Source organism: Pinus tabuliformis, chromosome 6 (genome assembly GCF_031772625.1).
Source record: "Pinus tabuliformis cultivar Carrire ecotype Pingquan chromosome 6, CPIR1, whole genome shotgun sequence".
Classification (NCBI taxonomy): Eukaryota; Viridiplantae; Streptophyta; class Pinopsida; order Pinales; family Pinaceae; genus Pinus; species Pinus tabuliformis.
Window position 1 is genome coordinate 2,091,458,125 of NC_142292.1, and position 26,261 is coordinate 2,091,484,385.

Below are 26,261 nucleotides of genomic sequence, written 5' to 3' on the forward strand. Positions count from 1 at the left end.
TAAGTATAGTGGAGGTTATGGTATTTATGGTGGGGGTGACCAATAATGGTTTGATTGTCATTATTGTTGTTTAATAACAAACCATAGCCTTTTAAATAAATGTAGGATTCTATGTAAGAAGAAATTTGTGTAGAAAGAAAGAAATTAATTTAACGTCCACGAGGCTAAAGATAGCATATGGGACAGATTGCTTCTTCATTTGCTTGATGTATTTGGCCCTTTTTCTGTGAAGCTTCAAAATAAATGCTCCCAGCTTCTCGACAAACTCCTCGCTAAATATATTATCCCAAGAGCTAGCTGCCAATGTATTTGCATAACTTTCCCTGTTGTCTTTGAAGGCCTCACATTCTAAAATGAAATGTTTTTCTGTTTCCACTTTTTCGGAAGAACAAAAAATGCATACTCTTTCCTCCCACACTTCCTTTGTCCTTTTCTTGTGCGTTGTTTCACAACAGAGTTGATGAGAATTAGTCCTTAACAGAGCAATATGAATTTTGGCTCTCCAAGAGATATTGGCCTCCACGTATGCTTTTGGTTGATGACTATGAGTGGGATTAAACACTTCAATATACATTTTTTTTTTCTTCTTAGCTCCTTATCCCAAGTATGCTTGTGGAACTTTTGTGGGATAGGCATTCAAGCAAATACCCCATTCACTAAACAATTTGTTATTTTTTTGCATCCTTGTTTTTTTTCTATTGCACAATCTATCATTAAAGACAACCTTAGGACATCTACCGTCTTCCATTTGCTCATTTTTTTTTAATACCTTATGACTTGCACCATAACAATTGCTTCAATAGGAGTAGTCCCTATTTCACTTAACAATATATCATAAGGAACTGCACTTTTAATCTTAAATTTGTTTGTAATCAAACGCTTCTGAATTTTCTCAATTTGTCTCCATTGCATGTTGGATATACTGCTGGCCCATAGTTCACAACCATAGAGAATCACCGAAATCACTAGAAGCCCAAAAAGAGTTTGAGTGGTTTTCCATTCCCATAACTCTGCCTCTCTACACCTATTTTGAAAAACATAAAATTCTTTCGAACCCCCCAAAGTTCTTTTCTTTCTACAACCATTCCAACTTAGATTTTTGTTGAAGTCAATTCCGAGGTATTTGTAATCTGCAACTTCTTCTAGAATGTTGCCTTCAAAGTAGAACTTATGTTGGTTATGTTTTCTTTTCTTAGAAAAGACCACCACTTTCGTTTTGCTGATATTGAATTGCATCCCCACACGTCAGTTATCACAAAATTTGACCTTGATAGGCTACTAATTAAGTAGACTCTGAGTAACTCTTTTAAGCCAATCTTTTGGTTGAGGCTTAGCCTCCTCAACTTGAGAGGGCTCGTCACTAGGTTTAAGGTTTTTGATTAATGATTAGATGGCTAAATCTAGGAACAAAATGATAACTGGTTAATTGGTTGAAACTATGACTAGAAAATATCTATTGGGCTATGGAGTCAAAATAGTCTTCAACATAACAACATGATCAGCAAAACATGGAAGTCAAGGCACTTAGAGTTTAGGTTTATAAATAAAACAGTAACACAGTGAATCAACACGGTTTACAAGCATGTAAAGGAAGTTAGAGCATTTTCCAAAGAATTCTAAGTACCACAAGCTCATACCACTACAAATAAGTAATTGAACAAAACCATAAGAACATCAAACACATAAACTCCTTGTGAATCTTGAGTAGTCAAACTGATCTCTATATTAAGTATGAAAACCACATTTTCTTACAATAACACAATATTTCATTTACTAATGAAATTTCCAACCTTTATGAATTTGATTCTCAGGCTTAATATAGAGTTTTACATCATTGGATACTATCATCTACCTTTAGAGGAATTCGAATTCCTAACTTAGACACCTATTTATGCACAAAAAAAACTATTTAATTACAACTTGGCAACTAGCTGTCTTTAAGAGTCCTAATACAAATAGGAGTAAAAATCCTAGAACATGCTTTCAACCACCTTATCTGGGTCTTCAATACATTCTTAAATCAACTTCCAACCATGTCTTCGAATTTGATGATGTCCATAGTGCTATTACAAAACCTGTTTAGTTATGCCCTAATTGCCCTGAAAAATAGGAGACAAAGTTCCTGTTTTTAAGGCCCTTAAATTCTTGGTGCTTATCTTCAAACAGTTGTTTGCTGGTGTATATGTGGCATACATTAATAATCTGTTAAGGTATCATTTTCCACCTGTGCAAAAGGAAATTCGAGCATATGGTGTAAAGGATGAAACATGACTGTGCTACGAAAATACTTTGTTTTCGTAGCACAACCTTCATATTACCTATGAAATACTCCTTGAAGTTTTTCTATCTACACCACTGCCATCTGAGAGTTCATACATGATCACCTGTCTACCAGCAACCTCAAAATTTGGAACTAATCCAACCTTACCTCTGGAAAGCATCCACAAGTGCTAAATAATCATCTTCAGTAGTTTTGTAGCGCGCTACGAAACTGATGTGTATGTTCTTTTTTCATCACAACCTTCAAAAATCTGTAATTTGGGGAGTTTTTTCAAAATTCCAAGAGGAATGATATGATCAACCACAAATAATCAAAATCACTTATTCTTATAGATGTTCTTCTTCATAGCTGTCCTTCCTTTATATGCCAAAATTCTTTTTGTGTGCCAAAACTGTTTATACTATATCTCCTTCACTGCCTCTTTTCAACACCTTGTTTCATAATTGTTGTAGACCCTTGTCCAGATTTGGTTAGTTGTATTTCCAGATCTTCAATTTGCCTCTTCAACCCCTTGTTTGTAGCTCTGAGCTGAGCATTAACTTTCCTTACAAATCTAGCTTCTTTGATTGCAGGAACAGTCCAGGTGAAGTATTGATTTTCACTACTAACTATTTCTGGTTTGGACACCTTTTCAGCCTCCCAGAGATCCTTCATCCTTTTGAAATTTGTCTTTTCAGTAGCATGCTCTCTTGCTCTCACTCTTAGTTTAGAAATTTCATTGTTGGCAGATTTTAACCTTTCTTCCATAACTTCATAATTGGCTTTTTCTGTTTGAGTGGAAAGAACTGTGTTTTTGTCTCCTCCAAGTCTTCGAGATGGTAGGTCTATCAATTCCTCTTGAACAACAAAGGTTTCTTCTATTCTCTTCAATTCAACATTGGACTCCTGCATCTTCTTGGATTGCCTGGTTAAAGGCTTTCTAGGTTTAAACACAAAAGCTATAACATCATCTTCAAATTCCAGTTTCTTGGAGGGTTTCACTTTCTTCGACTTCCTTTGATCAAATTTTGTCACATCTGCCTGCACTAAAGGGGATTTTGTAATGTCAATGGCCTTTAAGATATCATTTAAATCACCCTTCAAGCTTGAACCTTCTCCCGAGATCACTGTTTTTCCTTTCTCCTTTGAAACTTGGCTTCTAGTCAACCTCTTTTGAACTGGTTTGCTGGTTGACTGCTCTTGTGTCTTTCCTTTAACCTCAGATATCTTTTCCTTGGCAGATTTAGGAGTTTCAAGAATGACTGCTGGGGTTTTGACTACTGGGGTTTTGCTTGCTTGTTCTTTCACCTGCTTCCTAGGTTTTAACTTAATATACCTTTTTGCCCTAGACATTACAGACTTGCTGGTTTCTACAGATGGAGTTCCTTTAATGGTAGGGCTAGCATCTGCACCTTGTTTTCCTGTTCCAAAATAACATACAAACAAAAACAAATACCAATCTTTGTTTACCCTTTTGAGCTCATTTAGAACTATCAATTTAATAAGACCATGATGAAATAGGGAGGTATCACATCCTTGGGATTTTAACTATACTTTATCTGCCATCTTAGCTATACTTCGAAATAAGAAGTAAGGAAAATCTAGAGAAATCATACTAGTAAAATGTAAAATGAGTTTAAAATGATATGAATAGTCCTTTTGATATCTACCTTCACAGGTGAAATAACGTTGAATGTTGAAGAGTAGGTTGGTATAGTTGTCCTTGATGTAGTCTTTGGGAACTGCCTTGATTAAGTCGGTTTTTGAAAACTGTGGCTTCAGGAACACCTTACATGGTTCCATGTCGAATATGAAGTTTTTGAACCATGTCTCTTGCCCCCTAGGAATTTCTGTCACCAATGCTATGACCTCTAGAGAAACTTGCAAATTAAGCATTCCAAACTTTGTACTTAAGCCACTGAAATGGAGTGCAAACTCCTTTGTCACCTGGGTATGCCCTCCCTACAATTTCTTACAAAACTTCCAGCATCCTACTTTCTTGAAGGCTTCCATAATTGCTTTGTCTCTAATTAGGACCTCAGTGCTTTCAGGCTCTGTTCTCAAGAAATGACCAGACCTGTGTCGTTTCTTCTCCTCTGTCATCTTTTCTCCTGAATTTCTATGACAAAACCAGCCTCCTTTGAAACTCAATTGATCAGCCTCGCTTGCCAATGGTGGTCAGCCTCACCTAAATGCTGAATGAAGAAAACCTTGGTGAACAATTACCAAAGTTTATTGTTCAAAAACAATTATGTTTCAAGGGTTTACATGCAAACTAAAACGATAAGACTAGCTAGCCACTTTCGAATTTTGAAATTATCTTTCATAATGAACCCTAAATTCGAAATGATGAGTTTGGAGTAGTGGCATGCTTAAGGACTGACTCCTAGCTGACACCTAATAATGAAAATTTTAACAGAATTTTAACGGATTGATGTTTGACAAGACTGTTGTTACGAATCCGTGCTTTCGTAGTGCGCAGGGAAAAGCGCTACGAAAAGAGAAGCGTTTTCGTAGCACAAAACAGACAATTTACACTGTCTGCGCCACAAAAACGTGGTTTCGGGGCTAATTCCAAGAATTTTCAAATTGGCCTTAAGCTATGAGTTTCTGACAAGACTGTTCGACTCATGAAACATATAAAAAGCACGTTAGACTTTATTTGGACATGAAAAATTAAGCCTTTGAGACTCCTAACCTACCAACTTCGCATTGAAACATAGAGTGACTTGACACTTATCTTAGACCATGACTAAGAAAATGTTAACCTTTGTTTTTTGGTGATAACAACTTCTACACAAATTCTCAAGGGATAGTAAGTGCTCTTGGAAACCAAGTTCCGATTTAACAATCAGAATAAGGTCATCTGCATACAAAAGAAGCCTTATAACAAACTTGCCCAAATAGATACCATCACCCCCTTGCGAATTCAACCACTACTCAAGCTTGTTGACATATAAACCAAAACGGGTAGGAGATAATGAGTAACCTTGCTTGACCCCGATATCACTTCTAAAACTTTCAGAAATGTTTTTTGAAGTTCTAATTTTGACTTTCACCTCTTCATACAGTCTATGCAAAGTTTCTCTCAAATGTTTCGGAACCCCAAGTTCTTCCATTCTATGCCAAAGCTTATCCCTAGGAATCGTGTCAAACGCTTTTTTGAAATCAACAAAAGAGTACTTATTTTTCTCCCAAAATTTTTCAATGATGTGCCTTAAAGTTATACAATGATCAACTGTGGAATTTTTAGGTCTAAAACCTGCTTGCCCTTTAGCATGCTTATCTCTTTCTTCTGCCCACTTTCTAAATTTGTTTTCCAGCATGTTTCCAAATAACTTTTCAAACAAAGGGTTTATCATGATGGTCCTATAATTGGAGGGATTATTGACGTCACCGCTCTTGAAAAGAGGTATTGCCAGACTAATTGTCCAATCTGTGGGGGGCCCTTCTTGTATGATGTTGTTGAAGATTTTGGTAATGTGAGGTGCAAGAATCTTTGAGCCCCACTTTAGATATTCTGCTTGGAGTTCAGCTAAGTCTTTTTCTTTCCCAACACCCAACTTCTTGATACCCATCTCTATCTCTTGTATCGTGAAGATATCAATATCAGTGTTGACTAAGGGGGGAGGGTCAACTTTGGGAACCTGCTCATAGAGTTTTTTACGTAGTCAAACCATTTAGAAGCTGTATTGTTATTTCCAATTTGTATCTTTTTTCGGTTGGAGCTCCTTCCAAAATAATTTGGGATTATTTTTGCCAAGGAAGATTAGTTCTTCCCTCCTTGAAACCATGAAATTGGCCTTTTTCTTGCTTAATAACTACTTGTAAGCTTTGAGCTTTATGTTATCCTTGTTTGAATCTTCCCACATTCTCCTTGCCTTTTTGCATTCCTTTTCAAACCAAGCATTAACCCGAAAGCAATTTGTTTTAGACTTCTTAATTTTTTCTCTTTCAAACTCTGCAAGTGCACATTGAATTAAATGTGTTAATTCAGGACTATGAACACTGTGAATTGTAATTTTCTCCTTCTCGAAGAGTCTCTCTAGCGTTATTTTGAAGGTATTATATTGGTAAGAGTTGGGATTTGCTGAGCAAAAGTCACCGGATTGAATCTCGTATAGTCTGTTTAACTAACTTTTCACTAACCGACACAGGGCACGTGTTTCCCTTTATTAGGGCTAATTGTTTCCCAGTCAACGCCACTTGTCAACGTCATATTGGTCTATTTGCTCCAATCATTGTCTACCACTTGGCGCCATATGGTGATGTCATTTGGCGGCCCAGAACCTTGAGTTGTGGAACCAAGATCTGGAACCATGCATTGAATTTGACCTTCGGAACTATGTGTTGACCCTTTGACTTTGAATAGCTAAATTTGACTCTTTGGAGTTTGCCCTAAAAACTTTAACTTTGTATAACTTCTTCATACAAAGTCGGATATTTCTCACTCTAGTTGTGTTGGAATAGTTTTTCCGAGCTCTACGTGATGATGCTGCTTTTGATTGGGATGACTTTAAATTTTTGTCCACTAATCCCTTTTAGATCAATCTACATTATTTCTTAATCATTTTGAATCATTCCTGATCAAAACTTGAATTCTCAATGCCCATAATTGCTTCCAACTTCAAGCCTACTTCTATAGACACCTCCAAGATTTGTACAACCTCCAAACATATTTTTCAAACATAAAAAACAAACCAAAAGAGTTGTATAAAACTTACATGTATTTATAACGAACCAAAAATAACGTTATAAAGAAAAATAATCATATTGAATTTCATGTTAAAGGCTATATAGTGAAGGATAAAGAAGATTGGAAATGGAATTTCGAGAACCAATAATAACATAAATTTCTCTTAGAATGGAATTGGCTAGAAATTATATTTTGGTACAGTGAAATTTGCATTTTATAGGCATGCATTTCATAGTCTACCAATAGAAATAAAAAATAGATATTTATCAATTATATATATTTTTTTACTTTTTAAAAATGAAAAATTCTTGTTGTTGAGGGACAAAGTCCCCTAGAGTCTTGGGTCAATACCCTAGTAGAGCGGGGGTTATCTACAGTAAAAATCAAGCATTCCAGATAGCCATGATACTTAAATAAGAAAACTACGCGAAGAGAGGTGCACCTATGGGTCTTTCGTTCAAGTAGATCCAGCCACGGTCCAAACCCTCTTGGAGTTCCTCTTGATCCTTGAACCTGCAAAATAAACAATTCAAAGGAGCATAGAAATATATAGAAAAAGTATCATATAGAAATCAACTTCATAACTTATTGAAAGGTGGTTAGTTATACATTGAAATAACTATTCATATGCAAACCATAACAATAACATCATAAGTATGAAGAAGATTGATTTCGGGAACAAGACAAATGTTTCTTTATTGCAGATAGCTAAAACAATGCAAGGAATGATATCACTTGAATCTTCCTCTTGCTAGCTCCAAGCGGAACCGTCCTCTGGATCCTTCCAATCCCAAGTCTTCAAAAGGCTCCTTCCATGACTCACACAAAGATATCTCAACTAGTGAAATGACATCATAACTCAAGGAAAAAAGGGTTTCCTGTAGTGGGGGAAGTGCTAGAAGCACAAGGATCTTCAGACCTGATCAGGGATAATCTCAACAGAGTAATTCTCTCTATTCTCTCCTCCCTTTGGCCTTCCCATTGAAGCCTTTTTATACTTCTCCTAAACTAGTTTTTTAGTTGGGAATTCGTTGGGAACAGTTGGGCCACGGGCACTAATAGGTAACCAAGAAGTAAAACCCATGATCTCCACCTGAAATTAAGGAGATTTAATTTTTTTAAGTGTTTTAAGACATATACGCGGGTTGGGTATACACGGACCCGCGTACACACGCATTTAGCTGAGGGCAATGTCACGTATAGGGAGTAAAACACTCTTTTTTTAAGTATTTGGACTAGATCTGGAAGGAGGGGTTGCCCTAGGTCATAAATGCAGCATCACAAATATCAAGGGTGAGATTTGGAGCTATAATAGATGCCCCCTAATATATGAGGTCAGAAGGGGTACATGATGGCTGAAATGTATTAAGTACATGGAAAGGAAACTTGTCAAAAACTGAGAAGGACTTCACCAGATTTCAGCCTGTCAAGCCACAAAAGGAGATCAGAAAGAAACACTGTCTGAGGTGGGCATATCCATGCTCAGATAAGGTAAATCATGTCCTCATATCAAGTACAAGCAGATCCACTAAGTATACAAGTATAGGAGACTGAAAATACATAATGGATCATCTGATCATGATCGAACAAGTACATGTTTGAATATCACATATAAGAATGTCAATGATGCTGAAAGATGAAGCTGATCACTAATATCAAAGACTGATCCCAAAAGTAACAAATGAACATGATCGAATAAGATGGTACTACACTGCAAACTTAGGTGCCAGCATATAGAATGTTGCCATGAATCACTGCAACATATAAGGTGGAGTGGTATCAACTAGCAGCAACAGGAGCAAATATCAAGTGAACAAATGAATGTTGATGCAACTCGAGGTCTTCACTGACCATTGTGGTACATTTATACACAATGGGAATAAATGATCTGAAGTCAACCATGTGAGAAATCATTTGATTACTGGTCATTGATGTATATCGTTAACAAACGCGAGACTACTCACCGATAATGATAATGAGAGTCAAGGTACCCAGTGAAAACAAACAAGTGAAAATAGATGAGTTGAAGTCAAACACCTGTAAGAATCTATCGATCAGGAGACAATGATGGTTTCCCACTTTCAATAGTGAAGGATCTGCCATTGATGACTACAAACCCCAAGGTACTCCCAAATGGACTCTAGACCTTTTCCCTAGAACAATGAGTCGTAGTTGACGGGGAAAGATCTGCTAGAAGGAAGGCATTAAGGAATCCTTCATCATTCTAGCGTGAGTGTAACCCGTAGGCCAATAATGTGGAAGGAATCAGATGAAAAAGATGTAGTAACCCAACCAAAGCACGTTTCCAGCGTACACAAGATGTAGCTAGCGTATCAACAAAATCCTCTGAACCAACCAATAATGAAAGCTGACACAAAGGCGAGGTATCCATCAATAGGGTCAAATGAAAACCAAGGTACTGCACGAATCCCAATGTGTGATAATGTAAGCTGACGTCGAACACAAGGGAAACGACTCAGTCAAAGACCCATGATACTGATTGATGTTGAGCACAAGGTGACCTATCAATAATGAAAATAGGGCTAGTGTGCGGCTCTAGGCCTGTCCTCAGAGTAAGATGTTGTCGTCGATAAGGACATGACCCACCAACAAGAAGTTAATGGAGACCTTCTCAAACCAACACGAGTAAAGGACCAATATAACTGATGTGATGATAGACAAGACACTAACAACTAGGGATGGCCAACTGAAAAATGAGTCAAGAGACACCGCAGAGAGGCTGGCTCAAGCTTACTTCCCTTGAACAAAAGCATGACTGAAATGATGACTTTGTGCAGCATATGATAACTTTGTATAAGCTCATCACATAGGAGGCATGAATGAACTCTCAATATGATTGGAAGAGATAACCAATCGGAGGAGGACTAACTCAATAACAAGGTTAAGACATACTTAAGCCAAACTAGATCCCACCCAAATGTAGGAGACTTTGTTTGAGTGCTTTGTTCAAGGGTGACACGACTGACTCTAGCTACCAATAATAAGTGGAAATTTTGTACCATTCCCACACTTTTTTGGAATATATAAATTTTTTTTCTCTTTTTTCATTAAGCTTGAAAAGGAATAAAAGAATGCTATAATATAGTGGAAAGAACGAGTGTCGGTGAAGAAGATGATCTAGTTCCTGGGATTGGAACAATCCTATGCTCAATGCAGGGAGGTGAAAACTGGTCAAAGACACTCAAATGTGTGTTCCTTCCACAAGTCAAGGTGTGTCAAGTTGTAGAAGTCAAAGGGATACAAGTTTGATTTTTCAGACGTCATGGTCAAAATTTGGCTTAAACACGAGTCCAAGTGAAGCCGGCTGAAGGCCAAAAGGTGCAAATAGTCAATATGCAACGTAGTAGTGCAACTCAACACGAAGGATCCTCTAGGGTATAAGTCTAGAATGAAGCGAAGAAGCAAAGAGGAATGAGTCTTCAGTGCATAAGTCATGGCGAGACTAAAAAGGACTCCCGAGCCTACTCAATGAAGTAGAATGGGAAACCAATGTCAGTGAGGTGCTAACTACAATGCCCATGAAAAGGGTGGCTCTTCCATCGTGTCAAAGTTTAAAAATCGGTGAGTGAAGTTGGTTTGCTAACGATGACACTATGGGATCGACCCTATGGCAAGTATATCATTAGATGGAGGCTAGTTATGGAAAATGAAATGGAAGAATGGATTCCCTAACCTATATGCCAGTAAGAAAATGATACCTACCATGATAGGTCAGTAGTATTGGAACAGACTCGAAACTATCGAAAAAGTGTCCAAAATGTCCTGAAAAAACAACCATTCTCAACATTCCAAGCTCCGAAGTTAAAAGATACATGAGACAAAAAAAAATCAAGCTTTGAAAAAATTTGACATTTTCAAAGCTTATAAAATAGTTTTTTGACTCACCATTGTTAATGTTTGAGTTGAGAGCACAAGGAGTGGTGTAAAAGAAGCAAGCTTGCCTTTTGCCGAATCCGACAGTTCAAATCTTCCCAACATCACTAGGTAAGCCCCAAACTTATCTTGCATTCATTTGTGATTGGTTTTAATAAATTTAATTAACATTTCACTGTTGAATTTATGTCAAAAAATTTGTCATGGTGTATACGCGGGTTGAATATATGGAACCTCTGTATACGCAGGCCCTAAACGCAACTGTGCATAAAACAGACCTGCGTATATGTCTTTTAGATTTCAAAAAAAAAAATTAATGGTCCAAACTTGTTTTTTCTCACAATTCCAATCACCTGGAGGGAAAGGGAGCATGCCACTGTTGATGATGAGGTCATGAATGATCAACAGGTCTTGGATGCCTTAAGAGGATGCAGTTTGCTAAAATTCTTCAAAATGCCAGATATGAAGGCAAATACTCGCTTGCTTGAAATGCTCATTCACTACTGGAGTGTTGAGGATGACTTATTCATGATTGATCAAATGCCACTAAGGATAGAGATTGAGGATATCTATTTTATCACGGGCCTTTCCTAGAGGGGAGAGGTAGTACATTCTATGGTCCGATCATGAGGTAGCCTCTCTATCGAGGACTATGTGCATATATACTACCCGGGCCATCCAAGGAAGATTGGAAGCCAAATTCCAATCAAGCATGTAGAGAGTTTGTCATTGAAGATCATCTTATTCACTATAGCCAGAGTGAATGGATCAACCTCCTTACACCAGGCCTCACAACTTGCCATGAGCTTGGCTGTAGACTGTCTCACTACTGTATTTGATTGGTGTACTCCTCTTCTCACCAACTTGAAGAGCCAGCTAACATCTATTAAGAAGGGCCAGACCAAAAACTTTGGGTATTGAACAATTTTGTGCTCTTTCCTTTTTGAGAAGGTCCCAGTGCTATGCCCTAGAGTACTAGTTTCGATCAGTAGCTTGCGAGACCCACGGATGGGCAGGTGGGTTGATCTGATGAAACAACTAGGAGGTGGGGACGTACCATGGACAACTTTTGACGATGATTTCTTCTCCTGGTGGGAGTAGAAAATCATTGCAGTGGATGATTACCCCTATGTCGGCTTGGACTTCTGGGGAGATCTTGATCTAGCATTTCCACCAGGCGCGACATGGGGAAACATAGGTAACAAATATCTTTTGATTTTATGAGATTAGGATTTTTATGTTTCTTCAAATATAAAAATGAACTTGAAAAATATTTTTGATGGGATTCAAATGACTAATGTAATGATCATATTCCAGATATTGGGCTAGTATGACCATATGGATTCCCATGAAATGGACATCGCGGTCGAGGTGTCGAAGAGGCAGTTGCCGATACATAGCGACTCCTACACATAGTTCAACGACACTTGGTGAGACTAACTGACCGAGTACCGATGGAGGCTGCAGAGGATCTCCCTATAGACATGTAGCATCACGTGGTTGGAATGCCATGGGAGTGGGTTCAGAGTCTTAGGCATGTGGCGAAAGTAGTGGTCACCTACTTAGCCGCTCATCCTGAGTCGGGTCATTAGATGTATTGGACATGATTATGGGCATTTGAGTCCCAATTTTTGTATATTATGTTGGACACACTTATGTACATTCGAGATGCCTTATGATATCTATATATATATATATATATATATATATATATATATATATATATATATATATATATATATACAGTTTGACTTTCTGATGCTTGATTATTTTTATGGTGATGAATGAATGATGTGCCAATCTAAAGCTTGATTAGCAATAGAATCTACTAACTAATTATGAGATCCTGGAATATGCAAATAAGTAATATAAGTAAATGATAATTGCAACAACCTCACTCTTAAATATTGACGATATAAACATGGATCTCTAACCCAAAAAATGCTATTTAATTGAGACACTATCAGCTGTGAATCAAGATATACTACTAACGAATCAATTCTATAAAAATTAGCTTCAGATAGTAGATTAATGATGGCAGTATACTTAGCCATATTATTTGATGCAGGACAAATGCATACTCCCCTTGACACCATCAACTGACCAGTTGGATAGTAGATCACCCAAGCTGCGGAAACGAGGTTCTAAGTGTGCGAAGTAGCACCATTGGCGAATCCAATATAGACCAAGTCATCCATCAACACCTGCCACAACAGATCAAAAATTGTTGGTATCAAAAAATCTTGATGAGGTATGTACAAAAATACAAAATATACAAAGAAGCCACTGCCTAGCTGCTACATAAGAAAAGTACTTCTTAAGGTAGAGCCCATTTCGGTGCTTTGCCAACTTGTTCCCTTCGAAATCGACTAACTCATAAGCCCCTTTTTCTAAGACTCGTTTAATTATAAAGGGACCATACTGCATAGGCTTGAACTTGCCTGCCCCCAAGGCATCTTTATCTTGGTCATAGACCAAACAAGGTCGCCTTGAGAAAAGACTCGAGGATGGACAACTTTATCATACTAAGTTTTAACCCTTTTCTTATGAGCCTCATTGATTATGGTGCATCTGGATGCTGCTCATCGAGATGTTCTAAATGAAGGAGGTGCTCTTCAAGACTCTAAGTCTCAGGAAGGAGCTCAACAGCCAGTTTAATGGATGGAATTTCACATTCAATGGGAAATATAGATTCCAATCCATAAACTAACTAAAAGGGTGTAAAACTTGTGGCAATCTTGACCGAGGTTCGGCATGCCCAAAGAGTCGGATACAACATAAGATGCCAATTTGACTGGTTTTTGTCGATCGTCCTTTGCAGGATTGTCTTAAGGGTTTCGTTCACACCTCGACCTGTCCATTGGCCTGAGGATAATACATAGATGAATGCTCCTACCAAAAACCCAATTTAAGAGCCAATTCAGACATTAGTTGGTTCTGGAAATGACTGCCATGGTCAGTGACAATCTCTCTCGGGATATCAAACCTTGAGATAATCTGATTGAAAAGGAACAATGCTACTATTTCACTATTGTTTTTATAAGTGGGCATGGCCTCATCCCACTTCGTGAAGTAGTCTACAGCCACTATAATGTACTTGTGATTCACTGCTGAAGGCAGATTACAAGTAGTAAAATCAATACCCCACTTAGTAAAAGGACTGACAGTGACAATAGGGAAAATGGGAGTTGGATGTGCGTGCATCTTGCGAGTATAGAATTGACAAGGATGGCAACGTTTGACCGCTTCAACACAATCTTTGAAGAGCGAAGGCCAAAAGTAGTTGGCACGTAAGATCCGCTTGGTTGTAGCAAGACCTGAAAGATGACCACCACAAGCTCCACTGTGGCAATCATTAATTACAGACTCTGCTTCCTCTAAGGTTAAACAATGCCTAAGGATTGAATCAACCCCTCAGCAATATAGCGTATCACCAATGATGACATAGGTCTTAGCCAGGTGATGTAATTTTTTATGTTCATCCTTAGAGAAATTAGATGGAAACTTCGAAGTCTAGAGATAGACAATGATATCTCCATACCAGGGGTCTTGTGAAGAGATGAGGAACAAATTTTCGTAGGGAAAACTTTCCTCATAAACAATATCCTCTCCACAAGGCAGCTTAGAAATTAACTCCACGAAAACCAAAGATTTCTTAGCCTTGGCGGGCAAGAACGCGAGATCAAATTCTTGTAAGATGATGATCCATCAATTGTATTTGCCCCCAATCAATCGCCTACTGAGGAAAAATTGGAATGGATTAACTGCCGCTAAGACAAAAGTTTTTCATAGCAAGATATAATGGCAGAGTCGCTGGACAACATGGACATCTGCCAAGGCCAACTTATCAACAGGAGAATAGTGAAGTTCAAGACCTACCAAGCCTTGGCTCAAGTAATAAATCACATGCTCCATGAGAGCATCATTATCCTGAATGAGAACCATACCTATGGATGATTTTGCAGTAGTGAGATATAAAAGGAAATCCCTATCATAATCTGGTGGACTCAAAGGTGGGGCAGAGACTAATGAATTCTTTAAGGCATCAAGTGACCGTTGTGCAAAGTCGTCCCATACAAATGGAACTCCTTTCCATAGCAAACACATAAACCCTTTAGTGATCTCGGCATAATTTTCTATAAACCTTCTTAAGAAATTAGCCTTCCCCTGAAGACTTTGAAGTTGTCGAATAGAGGATGGGTGATCCGGATTTAAACAGGAACGCAACAAATTACAGAGATAACCATATACACAAAGATGCAGCGGAAATAATACTTCATTTCATTAATGGAAAATACTCAAATATGCTTACAACAGAAATGGAAATAAACTAGATAGGGCGATGGTAGCTTATCTCTGAGAAGAGATGTGATGGCTACATGCCTCTGAACTGTCTTACAATGAGGCTCGGAGGCCTATTTATTGTTGAGAAACAATAGAAAACCCTTCACATTCCAAAACCTAACCCTAGAAGATGAAACGCCAAATTGTGGGCCCCGTTTTTGGGTAAGTTGGTACATCAACTTCCCGGGGTCGCGAATTGGTCATACTATCTCCGTTTGACGTGCATGATAGCCCGTTGGAAAGATCTCTCCGAGGACTACGACGGAAAAGGCGATTTTTATTAGACAAGTCGCTGGCGGTAGATTTCCCAAAAAACGTCGTTTAGGGCCTCAAAACGGCTCCGGAAGTTCAGGACCCGAAAAACTGCTAAAAATAGTAAGTTGTGCTACAATTAAGGAAACTGAAAATGCTGAGAAAGACAATGGTGGGGGTCCAGGTGGACTTGGCAGGTGGCCACCAATATCCACCTGGATCATTCCTCCCCCCTTAGGAAGCAATGGTCCCCATTGCGTTGAGATCCTCCATGAGATGAGGAAACTTCTACTGAACTTGTTCCCTGGTGAGCCACTTGCCCTGCTGAAGGAGTTGGCCTGCTTTGACAACTCGATACAGTTGGATATTCTGTTGGCGAGTGTTCTTGATCTGTGTGTCCATGATCCGATCAGTTGCAGCTTGTTCCATGCAATCTGGATTTAATTCTGTGGGTTTGAGCTGTTCTGCAATGTCGGATGTGTCTAGCAATGGTGGAAAGTATGGCCGAAGGCGGTCCACATTGAACACTGGGTGCAGGCCAAGGAATGGGGGAATGTTGAGCTCAAATGCATTGTCTCCCATAGCCTTAGTAATGGTGTAAGGACCATATCGGAGTGGTCTCAATTTCCGATAGGCTCCAGTAAGGCGTTCCTTTTGCAAATGCAACCAGACTTTGTCGCCCACCTGAAACTTGTGTGGCACCCGATGTTGATCATGTCGCTGCTTGTACTTGGCATTTGATTTCTCAAGAATTTCATGGACCTGCTGGCGAATATGTTGGATGCGCTCAATGAAGCTGGTGGCCTTATCTGTTTCGGACTGGACATGAGCTGAATTCATGTGAGTAGCTGCAAGTGGCATGGCCACATCAATGGGGCATAGTGGCTGGAATCCCAAACCCACCTGAAAAGGGCTATGGCCAGTGGAGCTGTGAAGAGCTCGGTTGTAGCTATGCTGAACATAGGGGAGGCTCTCGTCCCATGTGCGTGGATGCTTTGAGTTATACATGCGCAGAATGTGCACAATCATCCTATTGACAACCTCTGTCTGGCCATCAGTTTGAGGATGGAAGGCTGTGGACTTCGTGAGTTTGGTGTCCATCATTGACCAGAGACTGGACCAAAATGTGCTGAGAAACCGACTGTCCCGATCTGAGATGATAGACTGTGGGATCCCAAAGTGCACCCACACTCGTTCAAAGAAGAGTTTAGCAGTGGCTTCTGCTGTGATATTCTTCTTGCAGGCCATCATAATGGCCATCTTTGAGAACCTGTCGACGACCACAAAAACACAGTCATTTCCATGCTTAGTGGAAGGAAGGCCTGACATGTAATCCATGGAGATGGATTCCCAAGGTCGACTAGGGGTAGGCAACGGGGTGTAGAGGCCTTGCTTCTTAATGGTCGGTTTGGCAATGGCACAGGCAGTACATGATCGGATGTACTTCCCAACATCCTGTCGAAGATTCGGCCAATAGAAATAATTTTGTAGTACTGCCACTGTTTTCTCGACCCCGAAATGCCCAGCAGCCCGACTATAGTGTGCTTCCCAAATCATCTTGGCACGCTCGCTTGAAGGAACACAAAGGTGACCGAGGTGGCATAATAGGGCATCCTGGAGGTGAAAATCTGCAACCTGCCGACCCTCCAAGAGTGTCTGGTATGTGTGGCCGAATTCTGGGTCGCTTTTGTAGAGAAGTGGCCAATCAGAAGTCTCGTGCCCGCAGGAGTTGAGCACGGTGGTTAGCGCCATGATCGGTGGTCGACTGAGGCAATCTGCAACATTATTGGTGCTGCCCTTTTTGTACTTGATATTCAAGTGAAACTGTTGCAGGTATGTAGACCACTTCTGATGGCGATCATTTTGCAATTTCCCTTGGGTCTGTATGAACTGCAGAGGTCGGTGGTCTGTGTGGATGACCATTTCCTTCCCCAAAATGTAATGCTTCCATTGTCGGCAGGCCTGTACAATGGAATACATCTCTTTATCATAAGTGGGGTACTTCCGGACTGTGTCTGAAAGTGTTTCACTGTGATATGCCACTGGATGTCCATGTTGAGTAAGGACTGCCCCAATAGCATAGTCAGAGGCATCTGTCTCGACCTCAAATGGTTGTTGTAAATCTGGTAACGCGAGCACTGGTGCCGTGCAGAGGCGATCCTTCAACTCCCTGAATGCCTTCTGTTGAGATTCAGACCAAAAGAATTTTTCTTTCGCCCCGCCCTTGGTGACTTGACTCAAGGGCCAAGAAATATGAGAAAACCCCAACACAAACCTGCGGTAGAAGTTGGCAAGACCTAGAAAGCTGCGTAGCTCTGTTAGAGTGGTTGGAGAGGGCCAATCCCGAATGACTTGGACCTTGGCTGGATCGACATGCACCCCCTGTTCATCAATGATGTATCCCAGATACTGAACCTCGGTCATGCCAAAAGTGCATTTCTCCAAATTGGCACATAGCTTGTGTTGCCGCAGTGTTTGGAGAACCTGTCGGATGTGGTGGAGGTGCTCTTCCCAACTCTGGCTGAAGATCAGAATGTCATCCAAGTATACTACTACAAAGGAGTTGGTGAATGGCCGCAAGATGTCATCCATTAGCCTCATAAAGGTTGCAGGAGCATTCGTCAATCCGAAAGGCATGACCAACCATTCGAAGAGGCCCTCCTTGGATTTGAAGGCAATCTTCCACACATCTGAGGGTTCGATTGGTACCTGGTGATATCCTGACTTCAGATCGATCTTGCTGAAATATTTCGCCCCCTTTAGTTGGTCTAGGAGGTCATCAATCTGTGGGATCGGGTACCTATTACGGACAGTGATCTTGTTCAGCGCCCGATAGTCAATACAGAGTCTCCACGTCCCATCCTTCTTCTGTACCAACACGATCGGGCTCCCACAGGGCGATGAACTCGGACGGATGTGACCTTTCTGCAGGAGCTCCTGAATCTGCCTCTTGATTTCATCGTTCTCCAGAACAGAGCGCCGATAAATTCGTCCATTGGGTAGCGGTGCACCTGGGGTCAGATCGATGGAGTACTTGACTTGACAGTGCAGAGGAACCCCTGCCGGGGAGGTGAAGATGTCCTCGTACTCCTCCACAATCTTGTCCATCTGTAGTTGTCATGCAGAGGGGCCCCATTTGGAGGCCGCGACCACTGTCTTCTTCTTTCCTTGAGGGCGTATCATCAGGAAAACAAATTTCTTGGTTTTGGAAATGATCTTACTGCATTGTTTTGCAGTAATCAAAGAGAGGGCGGCAGGTGGTGCTACCTCTGGTATCCTGAACAACTTATTTCCCAATGTAATAATAACTGCACGGGGCCTCGATTCATACACAGCATGTCGCTTCCACAAGTATGGTTGTCCTAGTAATACATCACAAACTTCAAGGGGAGCAATGTCACACAATACCTCATCCGTGAAGGGCTTGATGTTGTATGGAAGGCGACACTGCTGGCTCACGCGAAGATCTCGTCCTTGGTGAAGCCACCCAATGGTGTATGGTTGTGGATGTGATGTGGTCGGTAAGCCCAACCGCTTCACGACCTCTGCCGAAATGAGGTTCTTTTGACTCCCGCTATCAACAATGAACTGTATCGGGGAGCCCTTTACCCACATCTGGGAGTGGAAGAGACGCTCCTTCTCCTCTGGATCTTCGGGTTCATTTTTCTGGATCTTTGTGGTAGCAACAGTGGCGCTGGGGTCCGCATCAATGATCTGCTTCCCTTTTTCATACCCCTTATTGGGTTCTGACTCCGTGTCGGAACATGCATCTGATTCTGAAACCTTTAGCTCAGCCACCAGTGACTGCTTGGCCCGACACTCACTTGTGCTGTGAGTGGAGCTCTTATGGAACTCGCACCATTTTCCAGTGTCCTTTCTCGGCTTCGTGGCGCTGTTCTTTGCTTGCAGCTTCGACTGGTTGTCTTGGGCTGTCCCGCCTTGGATTTGTCCTTTGTTCTGTGGTTTAGGGGCACCTTTCCCCTGCTTTGGATTCGCAGATCCAAAGTCTCGCTTCTTTTGTTTAAACTTCTGCTCGACCTTGACGGCATACCGGTATGCTGCGCCGAGTGAGGGGATGTTTAAGAATTGTATTTCTTCCTGGATGTACTTGTGCAGGCAGCCACGGTATTTGAGTATCAAATGTTGCTCCGAATCCTTGATACCCAACTTTGTGCGAAGGGTATGGAAAAGATTGGTGAACTCCGGCACGTCTTGGTCCCTTCCCTGCCGCAGCGTGGTCCAATTTATGTATTCATCCTCATAGCTCCCAACAGGGTAGTACTGCTCCTTGATAGCATCCCAGAACGAATCCCAGGTGGGTGTGGCTGAAAATAGTGAGCCAGTACTTTCATCCTTCTGCTCGCAGTAGGTTTCCCACCAGTCCTTGACGTGGGGGGCTGCTTTGAGGAGAGCAAAAACAATCTTTTCCCGACTCGAAAATTCATGAACAGAAAAATAACCCTCTAGCAGATTTAACCATTTATCTACGGCATCTGCGTCTATCTGACCTTCGAATATGGGGATTTCAAAATTAACTTGTACCTTAAAGGGTGTGGCGTTTCCAGAGTAGCTGCTGGAAGCTGATGCGTTGCTTCTCGGTAGCCGCTGAAGGATCTGGGCAAAACTGTCCATCATCGCGTTCTGTTGTCGCTCGAGGGCTTCTTCGAGCAAGATTTTGATGGGATCTCCTGCCCCCTCGTCTTTCTTCTCATCCGCCATGGGAGGCCGTCTGGATTTGCGAGGCTGGTCTTGCAAAGGTTCAACCAGTTCAAGCCCTAACTCCTTATATCCCGACCTTGTTGGGGACATGCAAAGAAAAACAGAGAAAAAGCAGACCGCTCTGATACCACTGATCCGGATTTAAACAGGAACGCAACAAATTACAGAGATAACCATATACACAAAGATGCAGCGGAAATAATACTTCATTTCATTAATGGAAAATACTCAAATATGCTTACAACAGAAATGGAAATAAACTAGCTAGGGCAATGGTAGCTTATCTCTGAGAAGAGATGTGATGGCTACATGCCTCTGAACTGTCTTACAATGAGGCTCGGAGGCCTATTTATTGTTGAGAAACAATAGAAAACCCTTCACATTCCAAAACCTAACCCTAGAAGATGAAACGCCAAATTGTGGGCCCCGTTTTTGGGTAAGTTGGTACATCAACTTCCCGGGGTCGCGAATTGGTCATACTATCTCCGTTTGACGTGCATGATAGCCCGTTGGAAAGATCTCTCCGAGGACTACGACGGAAAAGGCGATTTTTATCAGACAAATCGCTGGCGGTAGATTTCCCAAAAAACGTCGTTTAGGGCCTCAAAACGGCTCCGGAAGTTCAGGACCCGAAAAACTGCTAAAAATAGTAAGTTGTGCTACAATTAAGGAAACTGAAAATGCTGAGAAAGACAATGGTGGGGGTCCAGGTGGACTTGGCAGGTGGCCACCAATATCCACCTGGATCAACGGGGGATGCAGCTAAATTATTGCCTCTACCTTGAAGGGATCAACTCGAATCCCTTCAGTTGACACAATGAACCCTAATAACTGACCAGATGTAATAGTGAAAACACACTTATTGGGATTCAACCAGATCTTGTAAAATCGACATCTTTCAAAAACCAATCGAAGGTGACTAGGATGATCTATTCCCTTTCGAGAACGAGTAGCTAAATCGTCCAAGTATGCTTCTATGATATGCTTGATGTCATGGAAAGCATTCGACATGGCCCGCTGGAAGGTAGCTCCAGCATTTTTAAGACCAAAAGGCATCTTTTTGTATGCAAAGGTACCTCAGGGACATATAAAAGTTATCTTATGCTGATCTTCAGGACGTATAGAGATCTGATTATAATTGGAAAATCCATCCATGAAGGAGAAAATCTCATTACCAGAACATTCATCAATTATTTAATCAATAAATAGTGTGGGATAATTATCTTTGGGACAAGCTTTGTTTAGGTCTCTAAAATCAATGCACACTCAGATTGTTCCTTGCTTTTTATCAACAGGGACTGGATTAGAAACCCAATCCGTAAGAGGAACAAGGTATATAAAACCCGCCTTGAACAACTTCTCTACTTCAGCTTTCATAGTTGTTGCTTTCCTAAGATTGACTGGCCAAAGCTTCTGACGAATCGGCTTAGCATTTTCATACGCCTTGATCTCATGTTGAACTATGGATGGATCAATGCTAGGCATTTCTTCATAAGACCAAGCGAATACATCTCAAAACTCCTTAAAAAGGTCGGTGTAAATTTGAATTTCTTCAGGGGAACATTCAACTCCGATGAAGAGATTCTCGATCACGTTAGGGTTCCTAGAGATGTTGATAGGTATCATTTTTGAAATCACTGACATATTACCTTCAGCACAAAAGTGTGATGGAGCCAAAGGATTTGATACTATACAAACATCACTAGTGAACAACTCGTTGAACCTAGATTCTACTTCCTGTAATGGAGGAAGAAAATATGAACGATGGTGTAAGTCTTCCCAAGGTCGATCTACACCCATCATTACTTCTAAGATTGCTTCTTCTGATGGTAAAACCGTATCTAAGAAGTCCATAGCGGAGGTGGAATCGAGGGTCCAAGCTGGGGCCACATCACCATCTAACTCCTCCTTAGAGAAAGGAGTAGGATGGTTTTCTGCAGAGTTGATGATAACCTAATATCTAAGCTCTGCTGCAGACATAGGAAATGCCATTCCACTGACTTGTCCTTCATCTAATGTGGTCGTAGGCGAAGGCAAGGTCCAAGGGTCTAAAAAATAATGAGTTCGGAAGAACTCTTCCCGTGAAGACTCCTTGGAGTATGAAATGACATTGGTTCTAGCAATATGATAGGGAAAATAAAATGTACCCATCAACGAAAAATACATCCCAACTCCCAGATTCTCAATAGGTGGATGAGGGTTATCCACTAAGGGAATAGTAGAGTCCGAAGTTGCTCGAGGATAAACTGGAGAATAGTCCAATTGATCAACCTTAACAATTTTCCCCTCATGAGGAAAGCAAATGACATGAAATAGAGTCGAAACAACGACATCCATTTCGTAGATCTAGTTCCTTCCTAAGAGGATATTGTAATCTAGGTTAGAATCAATGACTTCTACTTCGATATTAATGAGATTTCCTCCGAAACTTATATGAAAGGCTAGGATAACTGATGAGAATGCCCGTCAAATGTTGTCAGGAGGGTAGGTGAAGGAATAGCCGAAGGTGATCCAATGGTCTTCCAACATGACATTGACATGATGCACGTGGAAGCTCCTTCATCAATAATGGTTCGAAAAATGTTAATTTTCCGGTAAGTAGATTTGATTTGAAAAGCCATATGATGAGGGAGTCGCGTTTTGACATTAAGCATGTCAAAAGTGAGCACTAATGAATTATTTGGATCAACTGCCCCTATCGGTGAAAACAAAGCACTTCGTTGAGCTGGCGATGACTGGAGAACCTATAAAGTGGACATAGTGCATGTACTCTGAGCTAGATCCTCAACAATGGAGTAATTTTGGGTGGCCCTAGCCTTAGTTTTGATAGTCGCGCATTTAGCGGAACCTTTCGGTATCCGTGGTGTAGTCTTGATAGAGGGTTGCTCAATATGAAGTGGGTCGATAGTTCCAGGAGCAGAATTGTCCTTGGATGTTTCAGTTTCACCATAATCATGTGACTGAGTGGCCATGTTAACGTTAGAACCCATAATGAAAACATTTTATGATTTATACCCTTCCTGGTTGGCCCCTACAGAGGTTCCAAGATTTGAATTCGCACCAGCAAGCAACTGCTGCCCTTGGGGAAAAGGGTTGGTTAAAACAGCTGGACAGATGGAAGTCCCTTGCTGCCCTAACAATTGCTGAGCATCTTGAATTTTTGGGTAGAGATGAGTCAAATGGACTCCACTACATAGCTTGCATGGAAACTTAACTTTCTTTCTAGACTCATTTCCACCCCCACCAACATTATTGCTAGGTTTATTTGCGTCAACCTTCCCATCTTGACTCTTTTTCTTACCTCTTCCTTTCTTCTTCCCATTGGAATTTTTATTTCCTTTGGGGTTAGAAGATTGGATGACGTTAATGGAAGAGGGTTGAGAAGGTAAAGGGTTAGATGATGTGACTTGATTGTTAGGAGCAGTTTGTAAAGACAACTGCTACAATTGATTCAATAGGTTCACCGCATTGGTGTCTATGGATCCAACAATACCATCCACATGGGGACCTGGCTTCGACTTGGCTACATCAACCTTAGTCCCAGGAGCATCAAGAAATATTTTCTAAAGAATCCCAGACTGAGAGTAAATCAATTCAAACTACTGGGCCCAAAAAATAGCTTGCTTTTCATAATAGACTCTGGACAGAGAGGTGTCCTTAGAGATATCAGGTAGTAAGGATTTCAAAAACCATTTGAGACAGTATTCAGGAGGTATTTCGGCTTTAATGAGCCTCTTTCTTCATTTCCATTCCTGAATATGATCATAAATGTGAGTTGCCATATCTTGATGGAAATTGGCCAGAAGTTCAGTTCCTGCATCATAACAGATGAGCAACTGGAAATGGTTTAGGAAAATGTTAGCCAAATTAGTGAAAGATGTAAACCTACCCCCTGGAAACTTTATATACCACTTAGCCGCATTGCCAGTTAAGGTGCATTGAAAAAGTCTCAATCTAATCGAGCCATCAATGAGGGAGTTTGATGAGCACCACAAGTGGAATGTGGTTATGTTATGAAACCAGCTCAAGAAAAGATAGAAAATATAGATCAATGCCTTAGAATTCAGCCTCTTTGAGGGGGCAACCTCCTTTACATTACATAAATGAACAATTCTTGGATGATTCAAATGACAAAACCTCCTTGATATATATAGGAGTCTAAGGAGTCACAATATAACCCAGCTGACCTAACAATAATAATATAAAGCCACAAAAATAACAATAGAGGGATTCTATGGGGCACAGTAATAACAATATGGGAATAATAGGGGCAAAACAATATTAATAAGGGGTACAACTGCAATAGTAATGGGGTAATCAATAGTATTATAGGGACCCAACATGCCCCTCTCCTTCAAAAAAGTGTTGTCCTCAATCCTTGAGAAGTTCTGGATGCTTCTGCATAAAATTCTCATCCTCCCATGTGGAATCTTCAGCAGATAAGTTCTTCCCCTTGATAAGATACTCCAAAATTAATCGATTATGTAGTTGCCGAGTTCTTGTTTCTGTGACTGCTTCCGGTTCCAATATAATTTTTCCTTCCTCGTCAAGTTCTGGCAATATTGTTTGAACTGGGAGCTTGTCGCCTATAACCTTCTTTAAACATGAAACATGGAAAACTGGGTGCAATCGAGAAGCTGCAGGAAGCTCCAATTTGTATGCCATAGTACCAATCTTTTGCAACACCTTGTATGGAACATAATACTTTGGTGATAATTTATTATCCTTATTAGCTTGCTTGAGGGACATTTGCTTATATGGTTGTAGCCGTAGGAATACCCAATCACCTACATCAAAACTTCTTTCGCTGCGATGTTGATCTGTCTGTTGTTTCATTCTATTTTGTGCCAACACGAGGTTATCCTTTAAGAGTTGGAGGACTTGTTGTTGATGTTCAATGTGATGTTCCACTTCTTGAACATTAGAATTTTCTCTTAAATATGGTGTGATGGATGGTGGCTGATACCCATAAAGTGCCATAAATGGGGTCATTTTTGTTGCTATATGGAAGGAAGTGTTATACCACCATTCAGCTAGAGGCAACCATTTGACCCATTGTGTCTGTTTATCAGATACAAAGAAACAAAGATATCCTTCCAAACATTTGTTTACTATCTCAGTTTGCCCATCAGACTGAGGATGATAAGATGAGCTATGAGCTAACTGAGTACCAAGACAAGAAAATAATTTTGTCCAAAAATTTCCAGTGAAAATGGGATCTCTTTCACTTACAATAATCTTTGGGTTTCCATGTAGCTTTTTAATTGTTTCCCTAAATGCAGTAGAAACTGTACTGGCTTTAAATGGATGTGATAATGCACAAAAGTGTGCATACTTGGTAAGTCTGTCAACTACCACCATGGTGACACTATTTTCCTCGGACTTGGGTAAACCTGTGATAAAATCCATTGAAACCTCCTCCCAACATTGGATTGGAATGGATAAAGGTTGTAATAGACCTGGTGTCTTAATTGTTTCAACTTTATTTTGTTGGCAAACCAAACATTCTGCCACAAACTTTTGAATATCTGATTTAAGGCCATCCCAAAAAAATTCCTTCTTAACCCTATGGTAAGTTTTTAAAAATCCTAAGTGTCCTCCTAAGGGAGAAGTGTGCAATTCCATAAGAATCTTTTGTTTTAGCTGGGAATTGTTATAGAGGTATAAGCGATCTTTGTACCATAACGAATCATTTTTCCAGCTAAATGTATCAGACATACTGGAAGCTTGTTGTAAATTTCGAATAAGTGCCCACACTTCTTCATCATTCTTTCATTCCTCCCTTGTTTCGTTTATCCAATCTGGTTGGATAATAGAAATGGCGCACAACAATGCTTCCACATCCTCATCCTTTCTTGAGAGTGCATCTGCCACCACATTTTGCTTCCCTTTTTTGTAGATGATTTCAAAGTCATAACCCAACATCTTTGTAACCCACTTTTGTTGCTCTTCAAAGGATAATCTTTGTTCTAAAAAGTATTTAAGGCTATCGTGATCCTTTTTTACCTTGAAGTGTCTTCCCATTAGGTAGGGTCGCCATTTCTTAAGTGCATGGAGTATTGCCAACATTTCCTTCTCATAAATAGCTTTGTGTAA